The sequence below is a fragment of the Lepus europaeus genome, chromosome 5, assembly GCF_033115175.1.
Source record: "Lepus europaeus isolate LE1 chromosome 5, mLepTim1.pri, whole genome shotgun sequence".
Lineage (NCBI taxonomy): Eukaryota > Metazoa > Chordata > Mammalia > Lagomorpha > Leporidae > Lepus > Lepus europaeus.
In genome coordinates, this window is record NC_084831.1 from 99585243 (window position 1) to 99591242 (window position 6000).

At 37.0% G+C, this 6000-nt stretch overlaps 1 pseudogene; it reads left to right on the forward strand.

Moving 5' to 3' along the window:
* Positions 1-2827: 2827 nt before the first annotated feature.
* LOC133759161 (sorting nexin-7-like) lies at positions 2828-4635 on the forward strand (annotated as a pseudogene).
* The last annotated feature ends 1365 nt before the right edge of the window (positions 4636-6000 follow it).

The following is a 6000-nucleotide window of genomic DNA, read 5'->3' on the forward strand; positions in this document are numbered from 1 at the left end:
TCATATTCTTACAACTGACACTCTCTTCCCTGGGACCTTATATGTCTCACCTCCAGCATTTTTGAGGTCTCAGCTTAAATAATTCCTTTTCCAAGAAACTTCCCTTGAACCATCCTTCATGCTATAATCATTACCTCTGTTTCCATTTCTCTCTCTACTGTACCACTAAATATATTTCCCATTACTGAGGTTAACTTGTTGATTGAGCATTTTACTTGAATATTTTCCTATCAGCCCTATAAGAATATGACTTTATCCAGCTATATTTATTATTTATCTTGTACACTCCTGAGCATCAAATATTAGAAGAGTGTCTGACACATATCATGGATTTAGTAAGATTTCTTTGAAGTACTAAGAGCCCAGAGTGCTTTGGACTCAATGAATGAATGAATTTTTATTAGTTAAGGAACATCAAACCATATACTTGAAGAAGCTGTATTAGAAATTGAAAAATATTTAAGGACTATTACAGAAATGTAAGCTAAAATTATCAGAAGTTTTAAGCAACATTGACAATGTTGTAGTTCACATTGCATCTAAAAGTTGACAAGAACATATTGGGTTGTCCATTTTAGGAAAAGCAAAATTATATGAAAAAGAAATCATCTTGCAATAGACTAAAGGAGTAATCCTTTAGTGTTAGGGCTTATTTGGATCATATGGGGTTTTTAAAAATGAATATTCCTGATTCCTAAACATAGGGGTTTTAGGAAATCAGACCCTACTGAAAACCTGAACATGAAAAAAGTAATAAGTAATTAAAAATACAATAGATTTACTAAATACTTTGTGGTTTATTCTTAAATATAAGGAGAATTAAATGTGTAAATATTTCAAGTGAGCATTATTGAAAAATGAATTAAGGAAGTTATTGAGTAAAGAGGGCAGAGCTCAGACACATTTCTTAAGTAAAATCAATGGAACTGATGACCAGTTTGGATGGAGAGAAAGGTACAGTACTGAGGTTGCTGCCAGTTTCCTCTGAGAACAGTCATTATTGTTACCTGTGTGGCGAAGGAGTCTCAGACATGCACCGGAAGAGAAAAGCCCAGTCATCTCAGAATCCCAACTGATTCCAAACCTTGGCTAACCAATGTGTTAAGTGAAGAGGAGTAGATCATAGCAATACCAGAAGCACTGCCCCACAGAGCTCAGACCTAATCGCAGAACCACAAACAAATAAAATGTTTCTTGAGTCAACCACTTAATTCGGGGGTGTTTTTTTAAATCCATCATCATGTCAAAATCTAAGGGTAAAGAAAATAAGAAAATAAGAGCATGTTACAAAAACAGAGTCAAAGCCAGAGACACAGATTTTGGATACACCAACGTGTAGAGAAAAACTAATGCCATTTTAGGAATAAAATGGTCCATGGTAGGATCCAGAAAAGAAAAATTTTAATGCAGAATGATATGTGTACCCAACTTTTAAGATCTAAGCAAACAGAAATGATTCACCATAATGTGGAACAGTCAATAGTTGAGTCATGGAGGCCCAGATGAAAATTTCTGTGTTGAGTGTGGAGTGGTGAATTCTTAAGTATTATTAAGTGTTAGAGAAAAATCAAATGTAATTTTAGTTTTAAGTCTACTAATTTTGCAATGAAGAGATCATCAGTGCCTTCCACAGTAGTAATTTCATTCAAGTGTTATGGTTGAGAAGAAAATAAAAAGAAGTAGAAATAAACTATGTGTGTGTCTTTGTGTAGGCAGATGTGGGTTGCATAGGGACTTGGTCATATTTTAGTCTGACACTAAATAAATAGACAAAAAAATAAGTAGATTGGATTTCCAGGAAATGGGAGGATCAAATGATAACCAATTAATTGTGGTCATATAGTTATTGAAATTTTCCCTTCCCTTCTTGGAGGGGAAAATGAGGAAGCACACATTTCTTACCGAGAGTGAAAGGAAAGATTTTAGAAGTGATGATTTATGTAGGATCTCTGTCTTTAATGTGCTGTACACTCTTACTTAATGCTATAACTAGTACTCCAACAGTATTTTTTTTCACTTTGTGTTGCTATATGGGGGCAAACTGTTGAAATCGTTACCTAATATATACTAAACTGATCTTCTGAATATAAAGAGAATTGAAAATGAATCATGATGTGATTGGAAGGGGAGAGGGAGTGGGAAAGAGGAGGGTTGTGGGTGGAAGGGAAGTTTTGGGAGGGGGAAGCCATTGTAATCCATAAGCTGTACTTTGGAAATTGATATTCATTAAATAAAAGTTTAATAAAAAAAAAAGAAAGAAAATGAATCTTGAAAAAAAAAAGAAGTGATGATATACACTACTTTTAGAGAAATGTAAAAAAAATATAGGTTGCTGGTAAATATAAAAAGATGTGCTCTATGCTTTTTTAAACTAGAGAGAAAAACCAGGCTTTGATTTTTTTTAATCATTTCAGTCCTATATACACAGAGCAAAGTAATTTTGTGTAGTTTTTAATGATGGGAGGAAAACCATATGATTTGTAGAATCATTTGATACCATGTGTCCTTTTAATCCAAAACAGGATACTTAATTCTTTTGTATTACTTTATACATAAATATTTATTCATAAATATATATAAAATAGGGGTGGAGGGATTACCAAGGCTGCTCTTTGGGGCACCAATAGGGAGAGCCCAGAGTGGGGGTGGCACCCTCTTCTTGCCCTGCTGCAGGCTGCGGTGCGGGATCTAGACGAGGAGGTGTTTGGTAAGAATATACTCAGCTTCTTCAGAAGCTCTGACCGGAGTTTTTTCCTGGCTTCTTCTGCATCTAGGCAGTCAACACTGAATCCGCAATTGATGTTGTGTTGAGTAGGATGCCTTATTGATGGACATGAATTCCTTCAGCCCTATGATGCCAACATCCCCTTTATCAGTAATAAACAAATCAAGTTTGAAGATGAGCCAGATTTAAAGGATCTCCTCATTACTGTCGATGAACCTGAAAGCCACATTACTACAATGGAAACTTTTATTACTTATAGAATCATTAGTAAGATGTTTTGTGGGGAATTTGACTCCAGACGACTTCATTGAGACACGAAGGAAGCCATTACATAGATTTTTGAACCAAATTGCTGATCACCCAACTTTAACATTTAATGAGGACTTGAAAAAAACTTTTTAAGATTTATTTATTTATTTGAAATTCAGAGTTACACCGAGAGAGGAGAGGCAGAGAGAGAGAGAGAGAGAGAGAGATCTTCCATCTGATGGTTCACTCCCCAGTTGGCCGCGACGGCTGGAGCTGTGCCTATCTGAAGCCAGGAGCCAGGAGCCTCTTCTGGGTCTCCCACCCGGGTGCAGGGGCCCAAGGACTTGACCCATCTCCTACTGCTATCCCAGGACACAGCAGAGAGCTGGATTGGAAGAGGAGCAGCTGAGACACGAACCATATGGGATGCCAGAGCTTCAGGCCAGGGCATTAACCTGCTGTGCCACAGCACCAGCCCCTACTTGAAAGTGTTTTTTTTTTTTTTTTTTTTTTTTTTTTTTTTTTACTGCACAAGCATGGGAACTGTCTTCTCACAAGCAGCAAGGGCCCACATCGCTCAGCAGGATGGAACAAGTGGTCAGAGCAGTAGCGTCTTCCGTGAGAGGAGTTAGAAACCGCCCCCCAGGAGTTCATGGAAATGAATAACTTTATTGAAACATTTAGCCAGAAAATAAACTTAGTAGATAAAATATCTTGAAGAATTTACAAAGAAGAAAGGGAATATTTTGATGAAAGAATATGGCCCAATTCATGTTCTGTGGTCAGCGTCAGAAAACGATTTGGTTGACACTATTAAAGGTGTAGTTGGCTGTATCAACAAATGATGTGAGGCCACTGGAAAACGGATATTTAGACTCTCAGACGCCCGGTTTCCTGCTGTACATGAGTAAGTGCTATAGACTGAAATGCTAATAGGTGTTATGAACAGAAGAGACCAAATACAAGCAGAACTGGACTCCAGAGTCGAGGATTTTGCCCATAAAAAGGCCAATATTGCCGGCGCTGTGGCTCACTTGGCTGATCCTCTGCCTGCGAGGCCGGTACCCCATGTTCTAGTCCTGGTTGGGGAACCGGGTTCTGTCCCGGTTGCTCCTCTTCCAGTCCAGCTCTCTGCTGTGGCCGGAAAGGCAGTGGAGGATGGCCCAGGTGCTTGGGTGAGACCAGGAGGAAGCACCTGCCTCCTGGCTTCTGATCCCTGCAGCATGTCAGCCACAGTGCTCTGGCCATGGCGGCCATTTTGGGGATAAACCAACGGAAAAAGGAAGACCTTTCTCTCTGTCTCTCTCTCTTTCTTTCTCACTAACTCTGCCTTTCAAAAAAAAAAAAAATGATCTGGACAAGGGAGACGGCGGAGGGCAGATTATACTGGTGTTCCCGGCAAGATCAAACATTTCCTGTTGATGAGCTTACAGAAGAGACTGGAAAACTTGAAGATAAAACGGAATGTGCAAATAATTCACTGAAAGCAGATTGGGAAAATGTAAACAAAATATGTGAATGATATCCAGTCAGCATTTACAGATATGGCTGATGAGAATATCCACTATTATGAACAGGGCCTTGACACATGCGAGTCATTCCTTGCATCATGGACCGACCTCCACTTAGAAGACTCTGAAGTTAAACTTCATCCCTATTGACGACTTCTGTTTGATCTTTGGGGACTGCATCTATCAACCAAACTTATTTTTTCTAGATTAGCTGTGTGCTTTACTAAATGGATGAGAAATGTTTGACACTCTGGAAAACCAACAACTTGAAAACTCAGGTATTCCAGGTATTGACATGAATTCAGAGACATGTACATCTACCTATATAGATATGTCTATATAGATAGATTTAGTTTAGTTTTACTTGTGTTCTTAAATTTGTGTGCCAAAAAATGCATATAGAAAAATTCTCCCTTAACTACTTGACTGTGGAACATGACATTTTAAATATGATGGACTCAGTTTTAATGAAAGTTTAATATGAAAACAATATCTCTCTATATATAATAGTTGAGTAATTACAATTTTGTGGCCAGGATTTTATTTTTTGTGAGCCATGTTAACATTTGTCATTATTCAACTTTTATTTTCTCTTAAATAGAAGGAAAGCTTTTGGTAATTGTTGTTCAAGCATTCAGATCTGAATAGAATATTTTGGAAGTCTACACATAAAAATACTAAACAGTCACATGTTTAAATTTTAAAAAAAATGGATCAAATAAAATAAAAGATGGCAGAATATTCCAGTAAATTCCCATTAATATTTCCATAAACTTTAGAAGAAAATTGAGGAAATAAAATATCATATAATGTCTATTATTTTTTTCTGAACAATATATGTGTTAAGTACAAATCCCTGATTTTCTTACTCAGACCAGTGAATGTATTCTAAATAGCAAAAAAAGGTGTTAAACCTTACAGTTAAAAAGCCAAAATTATATATTTTTATCTCAATCATACTAATTTACATTTATTAGTCAGAAGAAAAATTCAAAATAATGTCATTCTTTAAATTTTCATTCAATAAAAGAGCATAATTATGGGGCTAACATTGCGGCACAGCAGTTTAAGTTACTGCTTGTGACACCAACATCCCATATCAGTGATGGTTTTAATTCTAGTTTCTAACTAATGCTCCTGGGAGGGTAGTAGATGATGGCCCAATACCTGGGCACCTGCCACCTGTGTGGGAGCCCAGGACAGTGTTCCTAACTCTTGGCTTTAGTGTGGCACAGCCCTGGTTGTTGCAGTCATTTGAGGAGTGAACCAGTGGATGGAACATTTCTCTCTCTCTCTCTCTCTCTCTCTCTCTCTCTCACCAATTACTGGAACAACAGCTAAGATATGTGGGATAACTTAATTCACAGATATACATACCTTGTACTTGATGATTTCACTTCCAAATCTATAATCTTAAGAAATATTTACACATATGCATAGAGACATGTCTATGAATGTTTATGATAAATCCATAATCTTGAGAAATATTTACACATATGTGTAGACATGTCTATG